Below are 23,079 nucleotides of genomic sequence, written 5' to 3'. Positions count from 1 at the left end.
TTTAGCGCCGCCTTCAACCTGGGATATGATCCTGGAATCCCGGGATCGAGTCCCACGTCAGGCTCCCTGCATGGAGCCTGCTTCTCCCTCTGCCTGTGTCTCTGCCTCTCTCTCTGTGTCTCTCATGAATAAATAAAATCTTAAAAAAAAAAAAAAAAAAGAAAAGGTTTGCCAATCTGTTTTACTATAAAATACATCTCAATTCATTTTAGAGGATTTAAGTCATGCAAAGTATGTCCTCTGACCACAGTGGAATTAAATTAGAAATCAGTAACAGAAAGCTAACTGGAATATCCCTGAATATTTGGAAACAAAATCACATGCTTCTACATAACCTACTGATTAAAGAAGCAATTCAAAGTGAAATTCAAAATTGTTTTGACCTGAGGGAAAATAAAAATACAATATATCAGAATTTATATAAATGAAATGCCTACATTAAAAAATACAAAACGTCTCAAAGCAATGATCTCAACTTCCACCTTAACAAACTAGAAAAGGGGCAGTCCGGGTGGCCCAGCGGTTTAGCGCCACCTTCAGCCAAGGGTGTGATCCTGGAGACCCAGGATCCAGTCCCCTTTCGGGCTCCCTGCATTGAGTCTGCTTCTCCCTCTGCCTGTGTCTCTGCCTCTCTCTCTCTTTCTGTCTCTCATAAATAGATAAATAAAATCTTAAAAAAAAAAAAACTAGAAAAGAAGAGCAAATTAAACACAAGCAAAAGAAGTGAAATAATAAAGGTCAAAGTGGAAATCAATAAAATAGAAAACAAAGATCAAGAGAGAATATCTATGTAATCAAAATCTGGTTGTTTGAAAAAAAAAATCTGGTTGTTTGAGATCAGAATTGATAAACCTTTAGCCAGACTGGTTGGAGGAAAAGAAAGGATAATAGGAATATTATGAACTACTTTAGACAAAAAATTTAACAACTTAGATCAAATGACTAAATTCCCTGAAAGAGGTAAACTACGAAACCTGACTCAAGAAGAAACAGATAATCTTGTCACATATCCATTTCCAAAAAATTAAATTTTTAGTTTAAAACATTCCCATAAAGTTCTATTCCATAGGACTTTACTGGTGAATCCTTCCAACATTTAGAGAAAAAAAAAATACCAATCACACACAAACTCTTTCAGAAAAGTAAAGAGAAAGGAATACTTCCAAGCTTGTTCTTTGAGGCCAGCATTATCCTGATACCCAAGCTACACAAAGACATTACAAGAAAAGAAAACTCAGGCCAATTTCCCTCATGAACACAGATGTAAAAAATTCTAGACAAATTTTATCAAATCAAATCCAACAATATATATAAAATATATTACTTATTGAGTGGTATTTATCCCAAGAATACAGGATTGGTTTAACATTTAAAAAATTGATCATTGTGGGATGCTTGGGTAGCTCAGCAGTTTAACGGCTGCCTTTGGCTCAGGGTGTGATCCTGGAGTCCCGGGATCGAGTCCCACATTGGGCTCCCTGCATGGAGCCTGCTTCTCCCTCTGCCTGTGTCTCTGCCTCTCTCTCTCTTTCTGTGTGTCTCCCATGAATAAATAAAAATCTTTAAAAAAATAATAAAAAAAATAAAAAATCATTGTAACTCACCAAATTAAAAAAGAAAAACTGATCATCTCAATAGATAGAGAAAAAACATCTGATAAAATCCAATATTCATTTCCTATTTAAAAACTCAGCAAACTAGGAATGGAAGGGTACTTCTTCAACCAGGTAAAGTGCATCTACAGAAAACCTACAGATAATCTCATACCTACTGGTGAAAAACTGCGTGCTTGCCCCTTGAGATCATGAACACCACCATGATGTCTGCTTTTACACCTTTTTTAAAAAAGATTTTATTTATTCATTTATTTATTTAGAGCTTGATTGGGATGAGGGACACAGGGAGAGAGAATCACAAGGAGACTCCATGCTGAGCAGGAGGCTGGGTCCCATGACCCTGAGATCATGATCTGAGCCGAAATCAAGAGTTGGACGCTCAACTGACCAAGTCACCCACGGGCCCCTGCTCTTACCACTTTTATTTAACATTGAAAGGTTTGCCAGTGCAATCAGGCAAGAAAAAAAAAAATATGTTCAGATTAGAAAGGAAGAAATAAAACTGACACAATTATCCATCTATTCTGTCTGCTGGAATCTACAAAAAAAGCTACTAGAACTAATAGAAGAATGCAGCAAAATTGCAGGATATAAGACCAATATACAATAATTCTCTATATTTCTATATTCTTGCAACAAACAACTGAAAATAAAAATGCAAAAAATATATAGCATTTACAATAGCATAAAAATATGAAATGTTTAGGAATAAACCTGATAAAAGGCATAAAAGATCTGTATACTAACAATAGCAAATACTGTTGAGAGGAAGTGAAGACAAATAGTTGGGAGAGATTTACCTGGCTCAGTGGGTTCATATTGTGAGTGTGTCAGCTCTCCTTAAATTGATCTATTGATCTTAAATTGTTCAACACAAACCAAATCAAAATCCCACTAAGTTAAAAAAAAAAAAAAAACTGACAAGCTGATTCTAAACTTTATATAGAAATGCTAAGATCTAGAATAGCCAAAATAATTTACTTCAACAAAAGGAACAAAGTTGGAGGGCTGACACTACCTGATTTCAAGACTTATTAAATATCTATAGTAATCAAAACAGAGTGGTATTAGTGTAAAAATAGACAAATAGATTAATGTAACAATACAGAGTCCAGACATAGAACTACATATATAAGGAGAACAGATTTTTTACAAAGTCTGAAGGTAATTCAGTGAAAAAAAAGCTTTTTTTTTTAAAACACATTGTGCTTGGAAAAATTGGATATCCATATATAAAAATAGGAATTTGATTCATATCTAACACCATGTACAAAAATTTACTCAAAATTTATCATAGACCTAAACATAAAACCTGAAATTACTATTAAACTTCTAGAAGAAAATGTAAAAAAAAAAAATTTTTTTTTGTAAAAATATTTTTGTGACTCTGAGACAAAGATTTCTTAGATGTGACACCAAAAGTACAATCCATATATGAACAAATTGAAAAATTGGACTTAATCAAGTTTTTACAAACTTCTGTTCTTTAAAATACACTGCTAAAGAAGACAGGCTCCAGCCTGAGAGAAATATTTGCAAAGCATATAATAAAGGATTTGTATCAAGAATGTAACATATTCCCTGGGTGCCTGGCTAGCTCAGTAGAATATATGACTCTTGATCTCAGGGGTCATAAGTTTAAGCCCCACATTGGGTATAGAGATCACTTAAAAATAAGTAAAGGAAGTTTTTTTTTTTTTTTTTTTAAAGAATGTAACCCTCAAAACCCAATAATGAGAAAACAGAAGTCTCAAAAAATAGGCAAAAGACTTGAATAGTAACTTCACAAGAAGATAAGCCATATAGCAAATAAGCACATGAAAAGATGTTCAGCTTTATTAACCTCATTAGTCTTTAGGGAAACATAAGAGTAAAACCACGATGGAACAAGTGGATATCCATATACAAAAAATGTATACACATCTACTAGAACAGCTAAAATGAAAAGTGTTGTTAAGGATGTGAAGGAATTAGAACTTTGATACACTCCTAATAGGAATGTAAAATGATGTAATTGGTTTGGAAGCAGTTTGGCAGTTTCTTGAAAAGTCAAACATACACAAATATATGATCCATTTCATTCTAGGTGTTTCCACAAGAAAAGACAGCATATATTCCTACAGAGACCTGTACATGAATATTCATATTTTTAAGTCTCCAATGTGAAACAACCCAAATGTCCACCAACAGATAAATGGATAAATTGTGATATATTCATATAATGGAATACTACTCAGCAATAAAAGGTAATGAACTATTGTTATGTGCAACAGAGTGGATTAATTTCAAAACAATGTTCTGAGTGAAGAAAGAAAACAAATTTCTAGAAAATGCAAAGTAATCTATTGGGACAAAGGGCAGACAGAACAGTGGTTGCCTGAGGAGAGAGGTGCTAGGAGGGAGGGATTATAAAAAGGCCAGGGAAATTCTTAGGGTTGATGGATATGTTCAGTGTCTTATTCTGGTGATAGTTGTTTCACAGGGATTTGCATATTAAAATTTATCAGTTATATACTTATCAATTCTATACATGTTAAAAGTTATCAATTGTATACCTTATGTATATGCCATTTATTGAATATCAGTCATACCTTAGCTTGCTACATTTAAAAATGTATCTAGAAAAAAAAAATGTACCTAGAAAATAAAGGAGGGCTGGGTGCCTGGCTAGCTCAGTCAGTAGAGCCTGCTGACTCTTGATCTCAGGGTTTTAAGTTTGAGCCCCACATAGGGTAGAGAGATTCCTGAAAAATAAAATCTTAAAGGAAAATAATTTCAACTGAATATAAAAGGGAATTAACATTTATTAGAAACATACTAAGGGGCAAGTACTAGGTAGGTGCTTTAAATAAGAATTATAATTTATGTAAATATATCATTTTCTATGTGCCAAGCTCTGTTACATGCACTTCAAATATATTAAGGTGTTAAATCCTCACAACTCTTTGAGATACAGGGACTATTACTACTTTCATTTTACAGATGAGGAAAAGGAGTCACACAATTTCTGCATAAGGGAGTTGAGATTTGAACCTGGGAAGTCTCTTCTTTTAATAGATCATTATGACATCCATTAGGCTACAGAGTTTTAGTTCCAGTTTGTAAAACGAAAGAATGGTGATTCATAAAGGCAGTAATTTTTCCAGATCACAGAATTTATAAGTAATGTTAAGACTTAAACCCAAATTGTTCTACTCTAAAATATTTACCCGTCTATCCTAAATTGCCTCCATTTAGATTTGTGGTTCAGTAGCAGGACTGATAGTATATTACTACTGATAACTATGAGCTCAGACTATGGGATCCACACTTTCCTTATCCCTTTGACTGCTCAATATGCTGTCTGGCATGTTTGTTGACTATGGATTAGAATATGTATAGCACCGATAAGCAACTAAGAGCTCAAAAATTATTTGTTGTTTTGTCTTGACAATTCTGTTTTCAATATTCATAGTGTAGCTCTGTCTGCTGAAACTAAGAAATTGAATATGCGACCTTGGAGGATCTTTTCAGGCTAATACTAAACCCAGTAACTTACCTACACACTTCAGTAAGTAGAATTAAACAGATGTGTTCTTATATCCCTAAAATTGAACTAGAGGTAAAAGGAGAGATAAAATTCAACTTTTGCTACCCATTCTTTCTCTTTTTGCTTTCCATACACTTCAGATGGGAATTTTTCTGTGTGTATTTATTTTGTTTGTGTTATCTTGGTAACTATAAGTTTATGCTGACTGACAGGGGGGAAAAAAAGCTGTCTATTCTGACTGCAGTGACCAAAGGAGTTCAATTGTTCAATTCACACCCAAACATCTTTCTTCCATTTAGAAACATCCTAGTATTTAAGGCCTTCTACTATAAGCCCATTACTAGTTCTTTTCCTTTCTATTTCATTTCTGTATGCTCATATTTGTGTTCTCTGTTCCTATCAAATTATCATGCCTGAGAGATGAAATATCTATTTCTGCTCTGCAGTAGTTTTGTGTATTGCCTTATCTCTAGTGTCTTGAACAATGTATAGCACATGGCACATAGTGAGCACTCAATAAATATCTGGTGAATGATCAATGGGTATCTTTACTCTCTGGCAATCAAAATCCATCACTGCTTTAAAGAAATCTACATAAAATTTGTCTATTCCAGTAAACCATCTATTATCAGTCTAGTTTTAAATCAGTTCATTTTCCACTTCCCATTAGCAACTATTTATACTTTGCATTTGATTAATACACTCTTATTATGTTACTTTGCAAACACTTCCAAATCCTTTTTTCACATGCTCAATTTTCAATGAAAATACCTCAAATTCTTGGAGCGCCTGGGTGGCTCAGTTGGTTGAGCATCCAATTCTTGATTTTGTCTCAGGTCATGATATCAGGGTGGGATTGAGCCCTAAGTCAGGCTCCATGCTCAGCAGGGAATCTGCTGGAGATTCTCTCCCTGTCCCTTTACCCTACCCACCCCCCTACCCCCGTTTGCGCTTGCTCTCTCTCTAAAATAAATCTATAAGAATATAAATAAAAAATAGAATACCTCAATTTTTATATATTGTGTATGCTGCTCAACAGCGCCTCACGTGCTGTAGAAAGCTAGATAATTGATGGGCAGGCTACCTCCTTTTAAGACATTCTCTGGACATTGGGATCTGCCTTGAAAGGGAGTTTGGATACATAGATAGAACTATTTTTTGCTATTTCACTCCTATATTATGTGACTTTGAGTAAAATCGTTTTCTTCAGTGCTTAGTTTAAGAATAAATTAAGAAACTGTTGCCTAAAGAAAAAACATTTTAAAGTTACAGAAGTATCTATATGTTGGTACGTTTCTCCAGAAATAGTTAATGTAAAAGTTCTAGACTGGTCAATTTGAATCTCTTTTCTTTTTTTGTTATGGAATGCTTCACGAATTTCAGATCATCCTTGTGCAGGGGCCATGCCAACGTTCTCTGTATTATTTCAGTTTTAGTGTATGTGCTGCTGAAGCGAGCACTGAATCTCTTCACATAAAGAGATTTCCATAGAGATGTTCATGTAGCAAAGAAACTGAAATAGTGTTATGTAGAAAATATCACCAATCCTACAAAGATCCTTTATTTCTTCATAGAGAGGAACCAGAGATAATATCCTGATTTTTGCTGTACTCCTTAGTTGTCTCATGAAAGAATTAATGGAGTAGAACACATTCAAGGAATTGTTGAGGTGTCAGAATAAGAATATACAAAGTATAAGACTATTTTCTATAATGGATTTTTAAATAGATGAAGAGTCCTGTACTCTCTAACTTCTTTGTCCATATGTACTATCTTCTGGCCATAATAAAGTTGGGCAACCTAAACGAAAAAGCAGTTTCTAAGGATGCCAAACTAATAGCAATTTCTGGATCATTCCCATTTCTTCCTCTGTGGAAATCTACAACTTATGGGTTGCTCTGCATATTTCCCCCAAGCCCCAAAGTGTTAGGTTGTCAAAGAAAACTTGTCAGGTAATATTACTATTTGCCTTCATATCATTATTCTAAGTACATACAACATCAAATATTAACATGAAAATATGGCGGAGAAGAAAAATATCAAGCCATAGAATTGAGTTTTAGTTTTACTGACATTTATATATCACACTTCCTGTTTATGATTTCAGAAGTGCGGCCATGCAGTGCTTCTATTAAAAACTGAGTGATTAAGAATAGTTTGAGAATTACAATGACAACTTATCCAAAGGAAAAAACCCACTACACTTACTGCCACCTTCATTTGTGGAATTGCTATTTTTGTTGTTTAAGAAGTTGAATATTTTTCAAACATTATTTACTAATAATGTAGTTAAAAAGAGGAACTTGGTGGTCTTGTGTCCCTAAAATACACACACACACACACAATAGTTGCAAAAATTTTCCTTTTTCCTCCTTTTTAGATTTCAGTTTCCAGTTGGGTTATTGTTATGTGTTAATTAGGGTACCACCTGAAGGAAGGAAAGGGTAGAGGTGAATGTACTTCTTAAATAAAAGCCCCTTTCTTTCACTGTTTATTTCTATTTGAAGAATAACCATGTGAGTGTATTTTTTGGTGTCCACTTCAGAGTTTGTGTGTAGGGGTGTGGGTGTAGAGAGAGAAAGAGCACCCAAGTGAACAAATGACTCTTAGCTAGCCTTACAAATCTATGTTCTCATTTCTTATTGGCCACACAGATAAACTATTCCTAGCCTCCCTTGTAGGCAGGTGTGGGCATGTGACCAAGTTAGAGCCAATGGAATAAGAATGGCAGTTATAACATGCACTACTTTTGAGTCTCCTAAAAAACTCCCCTCCTAATGGCCTGGAACAGACAAGACCCCATCAGGAGATTCTGGAAGCTTGGTACTGAAAGCCGAGGTCCTAGAACACCTTGGAAACTGAGTACTAAACTACTTGTTTATTTTTAGCAAGAAACTTTCTTACTATGGCAGATATAATTTGAGCCATTATATATTTTGGAGTTGATCTGGTATGGCAATTAGCCTACCCTAAATTAATACACAAAACTTGTATTTGCAGTGTCCCTATGATGCACAACTCCATTGGGCACTATTTACATTGTAATGTATGTAAATGGCATTTCCTGAAGCAGGATTAAGAAGCTCCAGGTATGTATACATATGGATATACATAAATCTTCACCCCAGGGGCTATGCAACAATGTAGTTCTGGCAAATTAACTCCAACTACTCTCTTGGGTTTTATTTCACACAAGCATTAATTTGTATAATTTTGTGTCTGTGCTAACAGATTAAGGTGGAATGGATCATCCAACAAGAATCTTTAGGGGAAAATATATACGAAGGATACAAATCAGATCTCTTTCTTAGATTTGTTCATCTGTTAGCTACGTGCTGTACTGTACTTATAACCTAATACCCTCTGGTATATATTAGGCTGAGAGAGAGTGTTAGGATCCCGCATCTGCCCCTGCCCACTCCAAACTTACTGCTAATGACTAATAAAAACTTTTCTGGGCTTTACTTTCCTCATCTGTAAGATGAGAGTTGGACTACATGACCTCAAAGATCCTGTCACTAAAATTCTCCTATTGATGACTATAATGTCGATATAATGTCATTTGATACAATTGATATAATGTCAATAGCTATGGAGCTATTGGTAGAAATAATTGTTTGTTTTTTTTTAATTTATTTATGATAGTCACAGAGAGAGAGAGAGAGAGGCAGAGACACAGGCAGAGGGAGAAGCAGGCTCCATGCACCGGGAGCCTGACGTGGGATTCGATCCTGGGTCTCCAGGATCGCGCCCTGGGCCAAAGGCAGGCGTCAAACCGCTGCGCCACCCAGGGATCCCAAGAAATAATTGTTAATGTGAGTGTTCTTTGGATTCCAAATTGATTCTATAGAGGTCCTTGAGTTTTTAAAAAAGATATTTGCACCAAAGAGGCAATCCAAGAGGCACAACAGAGGTTCCATTTTTTCCCTAAACAATAATTACTAAGTTGAAAGGGTTTTTAACTCAGAATATTTTTTAGGGTAATTTTAAATTTCTGATTTCTTTACTCATGGGTGGAAAAGTACCAATGCTAATGCATAAGGTGATATCTATTGAAATAATGTATCATATTACAAAAAAAGTAGCAGATCATATAATCGTTCACTGAATTTAGTAGTTACACCTTAAATTTTATTTCTCCTACTTGTATGTTTATGCTCTAATGTTTCAATGTAGTAATAGCTAATATTATAGCAAGTTCAGGATCATGGCAAAATCACCAAAATTCGTAGTTATCTTTGTCATAATTAACACACTAAATCACATTTTTGGTATAGCTAACAGAAATGAACCTTTGCCTATCTGTCTGCTGTTGGGGCTTTAATCTTAGAGATTTCAACTTTGTTAAAGCTAAAATATACATTATCCAGACTTGATTGCAGGCATGGAATTGGCTTTACTTCTCTTTTACTGCAGGAGAGCTGCAGAAATATGGCCCTCAGTCTGGGATGATACTATTTTTGGAAGGAGAAAGGATAGGCTCTATAACATTGTCCAAAGTGGAGTTTTTATATTAACAGAAAGCCATGTAAAGGCTGGAGTAGATAGAAGGAATTTTTTTTAGAAGAGTAGATAGAAGGATTTTTTTTTTCAAACAAAAGGAATAATACAAAAGAGAAAGCTTGTACTAGTATTTTGAGTACTAGTAGACAAGTATAGGTTCTAAAATATCCTTTACAACATTGCAGAAACTGGGGAAAAAATCTTTAGAATGAAGGCATGGATAAATGGATAAATACATTTTGGTATATCCTTATGTTGGAATGCTGTGCAGATATTAAGAACATTTTAAAAAGTATTCAATAACTTGAAAAAATGGTCACTAAAAACTATAAATCCTTTATCTCTATTGAACAGGAATCAGTTTTATTCTTTCCAACTATTTCTTCTCCATCCCCAATATAAATAGGAGCATAATGGAAAAGATTAAGATTTTATTTATTTGAGAGACAGAGAGTGAGCGAGAGAGAGAGAGAGAGAGAACACGGGCAAGGTCGGGGACAGAGGGAGAAGCAGACTCCCCACTGAGCAGGGAGCCCAATGTGGTGTTCAATGTCAGCACCCTGGGATCATGACCTGAGCCAAAGGCGGACGCTTACCCAACTGAGCCATGCAGGCACCCCATGGAAGAGATGTTTAACAGAGAGATGCATAGACAGTGAATTTTAAAGCCTGATGTGATTTTAGAGATCATTTAGTCAAAATACATCATTTTGCAAAGGAAACTGATATTCTGGAAAATGAAATATCTCACCTAAGGTTTTCAATCCCTTTAGCACCGTCACTTGCTAAAACAGGTTCTCTTACTTCCCAAATTTGGGATGTTTTACTTTCTACTACAATGTGCTACGTCAGAGATTGGGTCAGACCAGAGTATAGAGAGTAATGAAGGGAGGGCCGAAATCTAGGAATCCTAGTCTATCCTTTCTTTTGGAGGGGATGCTAATGACTAGTCCTAAAAGATCTATAGAGATACCTATATGTATGTAGAGATACCTATACTTCCTAATAATTCTAAATCTAACTTTTTTCTTCTCAGTAATACAACTTCAAAAACTCTTGGAGTAGAACCCAAATCATTTCTTTATAAGTATTACCATATAAGTAATATTGGTAAGGGAAGTGCTTAGATTACAGTTTAGGACTATTTATTCATTTGCTTTTCTCTGTCTCTCCCACTAGACTATATCTTCCAGGAGGACAGACCTCTATCTTTTTTCAGTTGACTCCAGCACCTAACAAGTGTTTGGCACATAAAAGATGTTCAATTAGTATTTGATGAGTGAATTAATAAATGATAGCTATTATAAAGCAATAATCCTTTATTAGGCTAGATTTCTTCTGAATATTTTCTCAAGTTTTGCAGTTCCATCACCAGTCTAAATTTATTTATTTATTTTATTTTTTAAAGATTTCACTAAAAATCTATTCATGAGAGATACACAGGAAGAGGCAGAGACATAAGCAGGGAGGAGAAGCAGGCTCCCTGTGGGGAGCCCAACATGGAACTCATCCGAGGACCCCTGGATCATGACCTGAGTCAAAGGCAGACAGACGCCCAACCACTGAGCCACCCAGGTGCCGCTGAATTAATTTTAAAATTAGGTGAACTTCCTCTGTTCACAGGCTCTGTATTTCAGTCTAGAACAACAGAATTATAGCATTAATTTAGGCACTCTTAAAATTCTTGTGCCAAATTTACTTAGTTTGGGAATGGCCTTGGCCTGCAATTTTATTTAGATTCTATCCACAGATGAATGTGTACATCTATATCATAGTGGTATACTTGTGAGATTAGACTGGTGATCAGTTGGGCTAAGGCACTGTTGGGTAAGCATATCTGAAAATAAGAAAAAAGACGGTGATACCTTAGGCTGAAGTAAGTATATATTTAAACTTACATCTTCAAATGAAGTGTAAGTTTTGAACCTGCCAAAAGTACATATTTTGAAGAATGAATTTCTTCCTTTAAGGAAGGTAAAATATTTAAACCTAAACTTAAATATTAGCCTAATTTTAAAAGGTAGTCCACATAAATTTTTCTTTTAGATTTATTTTCAGTATAAAAGTATGTAGAAAATTAAAAGATTTCTTATAGCAAAATTTTTACAAGATGAAGAATCTTAAAAATATTGGCCTCTTAAGCTCATTTCTAGGAATCTATTCTAATTTAGGAAATAATCTGAAATGCTAAAACAGATTTAAGCATAAAAAAAGTTCATAGCAAAAAAAAAAGTTCATAGCAACATTGCTTATAAGAAACTAAGGAAAATTGCTTAAATGAGCGCTTAAGGAAATACTACTCAAGGAATGTTATGCAGCCATTGAAAATGTCTCTGAGGAGTTTTAAATAACTTCAGGAAATACTTCTGATATATTGCTATGAAAAAAAGCAGCATACTCAAGTACTTTAAATTTCCTAAGCTTAATTGCATGGAAATATGTCAACCTCAATAGTCAGTTGCCTGTAAATAAAAATTATTGGTTATTTTTTCTTGCTGTCCTTTACAAAAGATGTTTACTTACTTTATTTACATATTTTCAAAATTTTCTTCACTTGTACTTTTATAATCAGAAAAAGAAATCCATTACTTGTCATGGATATATGTTTATATCCCAATGATATGTTTTCAGTGTCATCACATGAATTTAAATATTGCTGACCAATAGAAAAGTTTGATATTACTTAAGTTCAAATAATGGAGTTTCCAAAGCAAATACTGATACATCTCCTAGGAGTTGTAAAATTATAATGGCTTAATATAATTTAGTAATGATTTTAAGATAGCAGGCTCTCAGTATGTTCATGGATGATGGAGATGGTTAGAGGAAGGGCAGTTCAATTAATTTACCAGGTTCCTTGAATTTGTCACTTAAGTAGCACCTCTCCCACCAAGAGCTTAATGATATAGTGTCAAAAAGCTGTCCATAAAATTGCTCTTAATTTGTGTGGTGCCCTTTTGCAAACTATTTTTTTTTTTTTTTTTTTGTACTTCAAAAAGAATAGTCTCTTATGTGCTCATTTTTTTAAAAACACAAAAGAGAAAAATTTGTTCTTACCTTGTTTATTTTGGTCAGTGTGAGCTTCAGGTAAGATTCTGTAATCTGACATCACTAATAAAAAAGGTTTCTTGTGGAAATAACTGGCAATAGTACTTACCTTATAGGCTTACTATAAGTTCTAGAAGTCATGTATGTGAAGTCCCTAGCACTCATTGCACATAGGCATTCAGTAAACCGTGGCTATTGATATATAATACTACCATGACATCTTATTGTTACATTCTTATATATAGGGTGAGCTGAAAAAAATAAGTGCAATCTATTTAAAAATATTATTCTAGACTTCCAGATAAAGATCGGGAATAAAAGCAGATCACAAAATCTTCCTCTCTAAATATCTTATAATACAAGAAAAGCAAACAGTAAAAATTCCTTTAAAAACAAAAAATGGGGGCTCCCTGGGTGGCTCAGTGGTTTAGCACCTGCCTTTGGCCCAGGGCGCGATCCTGGTGTCCCGGGATCTAGTCCCGTGTTGGGCTCCTGGCGTGGAGCCTGCTTCTCCCTCTGCCTGTCTCTCTCTCTCTCTCTCTCTGTCTATCATGAATAAATAAATAAATCTTTAAAAAGTAAATAAATAAATAAAACAAAAAACGTTCAGGACATCTGGGTGGTTCAGAGGTGGAGCGTCTGCCTTTGGCTCAGGTCATGACCCCGGGGTCCTGGGATTGAGTCCCGCATCGGGCTCCCTGCATGGCACCTGCTTCTCCCTCTGCCTGTGTCTCTGCCTCTCTGTGTCTCTCATGAATAAGTAAATAAAATCTTTTGAAAAAAAAAATGTTCACAACCTAAGCCAATGAAGACCAAAATAATACTATTATTTCAAAACAAATACGAAAAAAAAAAAAAAAAGACAAAACAAATACGCTTGGAATATCAAGAAATGAAACATAGCTGGAAATCAAATTATCAACATAAAGGAAGACTGGCAACCCCAGCACATTCCCCTAGTCCATTTATTCTTCTGTTCTCCTAGATGATTACGCCTCATCTCTTCTAAGTCTCTCTCATCTCCCCGCTCTTGACTTCAGACTCTTATTGATAAATAGAAGCTGTCACAAGAAACTCCTCTTTCCTAACCCCGTCTACCAACTTCTCCTCCTCTGTATTTATTTGGTCTTCCTTTATAAAGGATTAACTATCCCTGTTCCTAAATAAGCATGCTCACCCCCTCCCTGTGCCCCCATTCCATGTTTTCTTATAAAGTCAATGGTTGTGTTCCTGTGATTATCTCCTCCATTTCCTGCATCCTCATTTTCTCTCTTTACTGGATGATTCTAACCAGTAAACATACTGTAATGTTTCCCATTCTAAATACAGCATCACCTCATGTCCCCCTCTCCTTACTAAGCCCATTTTTCTACTCCCCTTTATAACAAAACTGTTCAAAGACCGTGCTTGTAGTTTCCACTTCCTCGCCTTACATTATCCCTTCAGTCCATTCCAATTACAATTACTGTTTCCACAACCCCACCTAACCGCGCTTGTTGAAATCACGGATTACGTTCTTGCTAGATCATTTTCTTCTTAGGTGTTTGGGACACCAGCATATTCCTCATCCCTTTTTTTCTTCTCCATCAACATTTATTTTCCTTGGATCATCTCATCAAAAAAAATTTTTTTTAATGCAGATGTTCTTAGGAATCCTAAAATTTATACTCTAGCCCTCTTATCACTGTTGAACTCTGAACTCCTGTCCAACTGCCTACCTAGGAACTGCACTTAGATGGCTAGTAGGGACGTCAAAGTTAATACACTCAAAACCTCTTAATTTTCTTCTCCCCCTCAATTTACTTCTCTCCAAGTCTTCCCATAGGTCAATAAATGACAATATTTTCATCCCTTTGCTCAAGACAAAAATCTAGAAGTCATCCTTAATTCCTTTCTGTGCCAGCTACTAAGCTGTTATCTCTTTTTTTTATTTTTTTTAAATATTTTATTTATTTATTCATGAGAGAGAGAGAGAGAGAGAGAGAGAGGCAGAGAGAGAAGCAGGCTCCATGCACCGGGAGCCTGACGTGGGATTCGATCCCGGGTCTCCAGGATCGCGCCCTGGGCCAAAGGCAGGCGCCAAACCGCTGCGCCACCCAGGGATCCCCTGTTATCTCTTAATAATAAACCCTTCCACACTCATACATTTTGTGATGCTAGGATGAGACTCTGCAAACTACATTTCTATTTTGCCAGCTGAATTCTTGCTGCATTCTGGTAATAAAGTGTGTTAGAGAAAGACTGAAAATCAAAAAGAGAAGGGAGAAGAACTCACTACTTCTTGTTGGCGTTCTGCACCTGTCAAGGTTGCCCTAGTTATGGACCTTCACCCTCACAGTGGCAGTCAGCTCCAAATTTCAACTATTTTTCACTCTCCTAGAACCAGCCCCAACATACCCTATGTCTTCTGAGGCCAGGGTTCCAGCTCTGCTGAGTCTCCCCTATTAACTTCAGGTCTTCCTTGTGTTTATCCAGTACTAAAGGTAGTGGCTGCTTCCTGAAGTTAACGCTCTTATTTCAGTGCTCCCTTTTTGCATTTTCAGTTCTACAGCACCTATCTGACCAATTCTTTATACTCAGTTATCGCTGTTGAAATATTTAGCGGCAACCAGAATAACTCCTTTGAAGCATACATCATTTCCCTGCTTCTTATCACACTTAGAACAAAATTCAGCCTCCTCCCTAGGGCTGACAACCCCTTTTGTGATCTGTCCTGTCTACTTCTTTTGTCTCATCTCTCACCACTTTCTGGTTACTCATTTGGTTCTAACGATTCTGTCTTGAACATACCACTTTCCCACTATAGGACTTTTGTACTTTCTCTTTTTCTGCATCTGGATTGCCCAGGTCTTTCGCTGGCTTACTGCCTCACTTCATTTAGAGCTCTTCCCAGATGTCATTTTACAGAGAGAGGCTTGCTCTTACATTCCATCTAAAATGCACAATTCCTTCCCCTATCCTTCCAATTTCTTACCTGGGGTTCTTATTACTACTTGACATTGTTGTAAGTTTATTTCTCCCTCTCCAGTCCTTAACTGAAAGCTTATTCATGGCAGGATTATGATCTTATTTACCACTGGTGCTAGCACTCAATAAATTCCAGTTGACAAATGAATTGAATAAATTTCAGTGAATATAAGAGAAAAGTAGACCAAAGTCATTGCAAAGAAAATCATATGTGAGACAAAGATAACATAAGCCTGATTCATCTCCCTGAGTACATAATACAAGTGAATCAGGAAAAGCACATAAAGATGCAACAGAAGAGAATTTCCACAAAATAACGAAAGAACTGAATCTGCAGAAAATAATGGACATGTAGTATTCAGTATTGTGGCATATCCTGGTTAAGCTACTAACCATAAAGAATGAAGGAAAAACTTTTCAGACTTCCAGGCAGAAAGCTAAATAACTTATCAAGAGGGAGGAAATCGTGCTGGCCTTAGACTTCCTCTAAGCAATATTCAAAGCCAGAAAACAAAGGAAAAATGTCTGTGCAGTTTCAAGGCAAAGGCAGCGTGACCCCAAACCATTACATCTAAATAAGTTCATTTGAGAATTGATGAAAAAGGCAAACACAGAATCCATGGATCCTTGTAGGAAAAAAAAAGAAAAGAAAACAACTACTTAGTGAAGAGCAAATAACTGATCAATCAAAATTAATTAAGTAGGATATTGAGAATCAAGCCAGATTGTAAGCACTGGATTAAGATACAGATTGAGACCAAATCATCAAAGAAATTAGGATTATAATTAACATAATAAACATTAAATAAACATTAAGCCTTGTTTTAATAAACATTAAAACCGTGACTTTGTAAAAATAAGGATGATGTAAAAATATATTTTTCATAGCAGAGTCTATTAGCATTTCTGAACTTGAAACATAGATAAAAAAGGTCTCCAAACTCTTTTTTAAACTTCAGATATTTTAGGAAATAAGATCTCTTGTAGTAAAGAAACATTTTCCTAAAAGTTCAGCAATTCCTTCAGTTTATTTTATCACTACCAAATTACTTCACATTTAATACTTTTTAACTTATAGTATACGTTTGATCTTAAATATATTTATATAAATGCATAGAAATATGCCTACAGCAACATTCATTTAAAATTGATGGCAAAATCTGTTAAATGTTCCTGTAACTTTCTCTATTGTTTAAATTACTTATAAGTGAACCTGTATTATTTTTATGAACATTTATTATTTTTATAAAAACACCTTTATACACAACAGTGTGAATTCCTTAGTACTACTGAACTGTACATTTAAAAGTAGTTAAGTTGGTAAATTTTATGCTATGTGTTTTTTACCACAATTTAGAATAAAAAAATATTAAGTATACTGTTATAAAACTTATAAAATAGATCCAGCCATTATAGCTTTACAGATGGATTTTGACTATGCTAAATTTTTATTTTTTCTTAAAGATTTTAATTTATTTGATATATTGAGAGAAAGCACAAGCAGGGAGAGCAGTAGAGGGAGAAGCAGACTCCCCGCTGAGCAGGGAGCCCCATGTGGGGCTTGATTCTAGGACCCCGGGATCATGACCCGAGCCCAATGCAGAACCTTCACTGACTGAGCCACCTAGGCTCCCCTATACTAAATTTTTCTTAAATCAACTTTTCCACCAAAGGCTACCTTTCAGAATATACCATTCATGTAATACTCTCTACTTGCCTACACTTTATCTAATTTGATTTTTTTTAAAGATTTATTTATTTATTTATTCATGATAGACATAGAGAGAGAGAGGCAGAGACACAGGAGGAGGGAGAAGCAGGCTCCATGCTGGGAGTCTGACGTGGGACTCGATCCCGGGACTCCAGGATCACACCCTGGGCCAAAGGCAGGCACTAAACCTCTGAGCCACCCAGGGATCCCCTCTAATTTGATTTTAAAAAACAGAGATTATTCACTGGTAGACGTTGTTGTAAACATACAAAATGAGAAAGTACTAATAAAGAGTAACTAATATGATGTGTTACTTTATTAAATATCCTAGTGTTGTAAGAATATAAATGTATGTCATTTGATTTACATATTTGGGAGGAGATCTTTTAATTTTAATGATTTATTTTTCTGATTGTTAAAAAATAATTTGTGCTCATTTTCTAAAAAGGAAAAGTAAAATTACCATAATCACACTTTGATATATTTTCCCCATCCTTTTTCTATGCATATAAGTGCATTTTCAAATAAATGAGAAGTAGTTTTACAACCTAAAAAATTTAACTATACATTGAATTACTCTATTAGTATTTTTCTGTGGCCCTAAGTAGTTTTAGTTATTGCATAATATTCCATTAGATTGATCATCATGTCTCATTTAACCACTCCGTTACTTTTGAATATTCAGATTTTTTCCTCCGTATAGATACTGTAGTGAATATATATAAATCTTTGACTTTGTATTTATTTTTTTTAGGATTGGTTCCTGGAAGTGGAACTACTGTATCAAAGATTTGGACATTTTTAAGACCCAAGAAAGGTAATATAGTAATAAACGTGATTGTAAATTTGAACACCTTCTTAGCAACACTAGTTACTAACACTTATCTTCAATCTTTGTCAATCTGATGGGGAGACTCCGTGTGTAATTGAATTTGATAAAATTGCAATTTTGCTCATATACTCACATTAATAACTTTACTGCCTCAAAGATCTAATATTCTTTGTCTTCTCTGTGATGCTTACTCAGCTGGTGAAGAAATGTATTTTTTATTGACTTTGGCAATATTTCTTTTAAAATAAATTATATTTTGAACACATGCAAAGGTGAAGAAAAATAGTATAAGGAAGGATCCAAATTATTTTACTTAGTAAAAAAAAAGGTGAGATTGTATTTAATTCTTAATGTAGTGGTAAATAGAGCATTATTACTATAAGCTAGCAGTATCCTATTTTACTTATTGAATTTATTTCTTTATTGAAATCATATTGGATTTATTGCTTAATGTGCCATTTTCACTATAGCACTTTCCAAAATGCTTCCTAAATGCTTAGCTTATAGTCAAGAAAAACATTTACTAGATAACTACTTTGAAATAACTACCTCAACCTTGCTTTCATTCTCAATGCCTTAGAAACAGACTTGCTTGCCTACGTTAATTTTCTTTCATGTTATCATTACTATGAAGTCATTCTATAGATAGGGTAATAAGCATCCTGGCATGCAGGGAAATAGCATCTGTAAAACTATATGGCGCAGTATGGTTGGGGTTCTTCCTCCCTCAGAATCTCATTACGTAATTTAAAAATGTTTACTTAAGCTCCTTTGGGCTGCCTCCATGGTAGCTATGAAATCACAGAATTAGGAACAGTTTGGGGCCTGATAACAAAGTCTATTAGTTTAATGTGAATGCTGTGTCAGTTTCTTTTTTATCATTGCTGTATAAGAACCTTTAAAAACAAAGATATATTTTATTCATTTTACTTTTTAAAACATGTATGCTTCTTCAAAAATCGAAATACATAGAGGGGTTCATAAATATATGTTTGCTCATTATCTAGATGTGCTTATTTTAAAATTTGTATTCCATACTATATATTCCCACAATGTGATTCTGACTCAATAGAACTATAAATAATTATGCAGAATGACCAAAACATGTAGAGGTATTAGCCCTCAGGAGAGCATGAATTATTAAAATTCTATTTCTAAGCCAAGAAAGCACTATTTATTTCTAAGTCGTAAATGAAATCTTTCTAAGAGAACATCAAATATGTATAAATTATAATATCAGCTTTAGGAGAATTTAAAAATATACTAGGTTATAAGAAAAGATTTTTTTATTTTGATTACTCAAAGAAAGGTAGTATTTTCACTTCCTTAGAGAACTCTTGAGCCTCTTTACCAAGCAAATAATTATGTGTACTGGTTTTAAAGAAAAATAATGCACTGTGCCTTGTAAACATGGAAGAACAGTCATTTAAATTTTGCATAAAATCATCAAATGGTTTATCACCTTCAAGGCAACATGCAGATTCTTATTAGATACCTAAAATCTCACATCCCTTTTGGAACTACTGAGTTTTATGAGTAAACAAGCCTAAGTCAAGATCCTGATACCTAAAAACATAGCTCTTTTAAAGAAATGTCATCTTAATTATGTAACATGAATTTGTTATAAAATACTTTATTGGGATACTCTCTATAGCATTTTGCTTGTTAACCCTGAGAAGTAAAGACATGTCACTGATGGCCTTCCCAGTGATCTAGTGAGGTACAAAGTCAGGGATAATTCAAGGAAGGAACAGCAAAAACTTTTAGGACCTGATCATCACTTTGGAAGTATAGCCACTGTGGGGGGGTCCTGCCTGGATTGGGAGAGAGAGGTATCTTGTATAGGGGGCCTGGCCTGGAGTGGGGAGAATGGTCAGAAGGGAGGAGGAGGAAAGATTATGAGACCAACTGCCTACTGGGTTGGTTTAGAATTAGCTTTGCTGTAACAATGGAATGTCTGCAATTTTGTATCTCATTCTGATATCAAAAGACAATATTTGGTTTCTTATGTTTAAACACTTTTAATATATAATACATTGTTTATAAATCTGTTTATCTGTATAATGTGTGGTGATTTTAAGCACATTGCAAATTCTTTGATGCTCTTTCCCTTAAAAGATAAGAGTGTAATTCCCCTCTCTAGAATGTGTATGGCAGTAGTGATTTTTCACTAACGAACAGAATCCAATGGGTATGATGCTGCATGACTTCTAAGAATAGGTTGTAGGAGGTGATACAGCTTTACCTGGCTCTCAATCTTGAGACACTGGGAACCCAGCAACCCTGCTCTGAGAAAGCCCAAACCGGAAGGAGAGGACATTGTGCAGGTGTTCTGACCTGTAGTGCCAGCTAAGGTCCCAGTCATCTGTGAGTACTGATCACCAGCCACGCAAGTGAACAAGCCTTCGGATGATGCAAGCCTCCAGCCTATGAGCTGTCCCAGATGAGGCCAAGTGGATTAGAGACAGGCTGCCCCTGCAGAACCCTCCCCAGATTGCATATCCAAGTAAAGTAGTAAATTCTGGGGTGATTTGTTTTGTGCTTGAGTCCCTGTTTGTAGGGACTAGTTCTAGCTCAGGTTAGCTCTAACAAGTAGGAGGGAGATGGAGGAAGCAAAAGAAAATGGTTTCCCTCCACTTTTCCTTGTTTTCTTAGCCAGACTGAGACCTTAGCACCTCCTAGTACTAATTGTTGGCAATAAAGTATGGTTTTCAAGTGCCGTTAGGAAGAAAAAAAAAATACCATAATGGGGACCTATCTAAACTCCTTTTCCTTAAAGGCTTAGTTATGTGAGCAGGGAAAAGAGAAAGGCTGAGTCTGTTTCTCCTTTTCTTCTCCCCAAGGTATCCCTAGTTTCAGAAAAGAAGGGAAAGCAAGATTTAATCATTTCCTGCCCTCATCTCTCTTCTGAATTCAAATCTTTGGAAAGGTGCTTTTTTTCCTTTCTTTTTCAAAACTGAAAGAATACACAGACTTTTAAATCCTATGAAGAGACCAGACCTATAGTGTACTTTCATTCCTTATCAAGGAAGCAGGATTCACTGACCAAAGTTATTATACACTAAAGACACCATTCTGTCTTTAGTCACTCATCAGTGTCCTGTCCTTGAAAGGTTCCTCTGGCTCCTCCCCTTCCCCTAAATATAGGCATTTCCCAGGGTTCTCCTCGCAGGCCTCTCTTCACTTGACACAGGTCCATCTTATACATCCCCATGATTTTAGTTATCGTCTATACTGTAATGACTCCAGAGAGCCAGCCTTTACTTCCAACCCTCCTGGGGATAGTTCCCTGATGGCTCAAAGTCCACAGGGACAGAAGAACGTTCTTCCTCCTGGACCTGAGGCCCACTCCTCATCCTAGTCCACACACTGCATTGGGAACCTGGGGATCTCCTGCCTTTGCCCCACACAACTGGTTTCCCATTCCACCAGCTCATTGTAATTACTTTTCTCTAATTCCTCTTCTATCTCCACTGGCATTAGGTACACAGCAGTGGTCCCAATCCATTCTCACTTAGATTACGGGCTGTTTTACATTCCATTTTCAAGTCTCCAGGACCCCCAACCAATGTAATCTTTTCAAAGACCTGTAATCTTTTCACACTTGACCATGCATTTCCATTAAAAAAAAAAAAATCCTTTCTTGGTTTTCCCTTTCCTATATAGGTTTAATCCTGAGACCCAGTAATCCTTTACTCATAAACTCCTTGAAAATGTGTGCAAAACTGTAATCCAGATCTATAGGTACGTGTTTCTGGAGAGAGGCCCCATTGCTTCCCATAGGTTCTCAAAAGGGTACCTGTCTACGAAAAGGTTAAAAGCTTGTAGGGCTCCGGATCAAGTTCAGAGTGGCCTTCTGTCCAGCTTGGCTTCTCACCTGCCTTCACTCCCTCCCCCCCCCGCCCCCTTCTCCCTCTCTAGTTCCAGGCCTTGGTCACTCACTGCTGCTTCGTTTTCTCAGCTTGGGAGGCCCTGTCCTCCCCCAGCGGGCCTAACTTTCGCCGCCCGGGACACCGCCTTGCCTTCTCTCTTTCAAGAAACACTCCAGGTCGCACTCCCTACGGAAAACTGTGTGGGGCCGGGCTGACTGGGTGCGCACTGACGGCTCCAAGAAGCCAGCCTAGCAACTGCTCCTTTTTAGCATTTACCCCTTGGATTTCCCGACTGGGGTTGGGGGAGGGGTGGATGGGAGAAAACAAAAAACAAAACAAAACAAACCATAAAGCCTGTAAAACGAGCAATGACCGGTCGTGTTTGTGCAGCGCTTACACACTGCAGAACTCCGGGCTGGAGTGTACATTTTTATAGCACTTTCTGGGCAGGAAGGCCTCGGACGGTAGACGCGTGATTTAGATTTGTTGGGAGCGCTGATGCTAGGTAGACGCCGCGCACCCCTTCCGGTTAGAGGACTCCACGGGAACTCTCAGCTCCTGCAGGTTTCCCTCGGTTCACGCCTCGGGCCTGCGAGACGCTGGGCGCTGGGCGCGGGTCCGGCCGACGGCGCCTCCCGCTCCCGGGTCTCGCCCCGCACCCCCACCTGCACCTGCCCCGCACCTGCCCCGCACGGCCCGGCGACTTTGAGGGCGCGTCCCGGCCGCTGCACTTGCAGCACGGGCTCTAACCGCCGCGGCTTTCCTGCTTTTTACCCCCAACAAAAACGGTCTTTTGAATTGTCGCGGAAACCGAGCTGCTCGCCGCGCCGCGCCCGGGCCCGACGGAGGGGACTGCGCCGCCAGCAACGCGCCGACTTATAAATAGCGCGCGCGGCGCTGAGTCACCGAAACCCCGAGTTTCCCCGAATAGCGCGGGGCGGCGGCGGCGGCGGCGGCTGGAGCCGCGACCCCCCCGCCCCCCAGCCCCGCCCCTCCCCCTC

The 23,079-nt window shown here is 36.8% G+C and overlaps 1 protein-coding gene, 1 long non-coding RNA gene and 1 other non-coding gene across 8 annotated transcripts in view; 1 reads left to right on the top strand and 2 right to left on the bottom strand.

Moving 5' to 3' along the window:
- The window catches only part of LOC102156658, a 50,377-nt gene that overhangs the window by 4,167 nt on the left and 23,131 nt on the right, over positions 1-23,079 (top strand). For 2 of the 5 annotated variants that reach the window (XR_005376170.1, XR_005376166.1), the window contains exons 3-6: positions 3,703-3,862; positions 5,071-5,166; positions 8,146-8,234; positions 18,129-20,258. This is a non-coding gene — a long non-coding RNA (uncharacterized LOC102156658). Of the gene's footprint in view, positions 1-3,702; positions 3,863-5,070; positions 5,167-8,145; positions 8,235-11,056; positions 11,098-18,128; positions 20,259-22,167; positions 22,439-23,079 lie in introns of those variants that run through there. The other 3 variants (XR_005376168.1, XR_005376167.1, XR_005376169.1) reach the window with 3 other exon arrangements.
- The window catches only part of LOC102156997, a 126,772-nt gene that overhangs the window by 102,644 nt on the left and 1,049 nt on the right, over positions 1-23,079 (bottom strand). The window lies entirely within an intron of this gene.
- On the bottom strand, positions 6,500-6,605 carry LOC119865280. The gene has a single exon (XR_005376658.1). It is a non-coding gene; the product is annotated as a U6 spliceosomal RNA (small nuclear RNA).

This window comes from Canis lupus, chromosome 22 (assembly GCF_011100685.1).
Source record: "Canis lupus familiaris isolate Mischka breed German Shepherd chromosome 22, alternate assembly UU_Cfam_GSD_1.0, whole genome shotgun sequence".
Lineage (NCBI taxonomy): Eukaryota > Metazoa > Chordata > Mammalia > Carnivora > Canidae > Canis > Canis lupus.
This window is presented reverse-complemented; position numbering and strand designations above follow the sequence as displayed.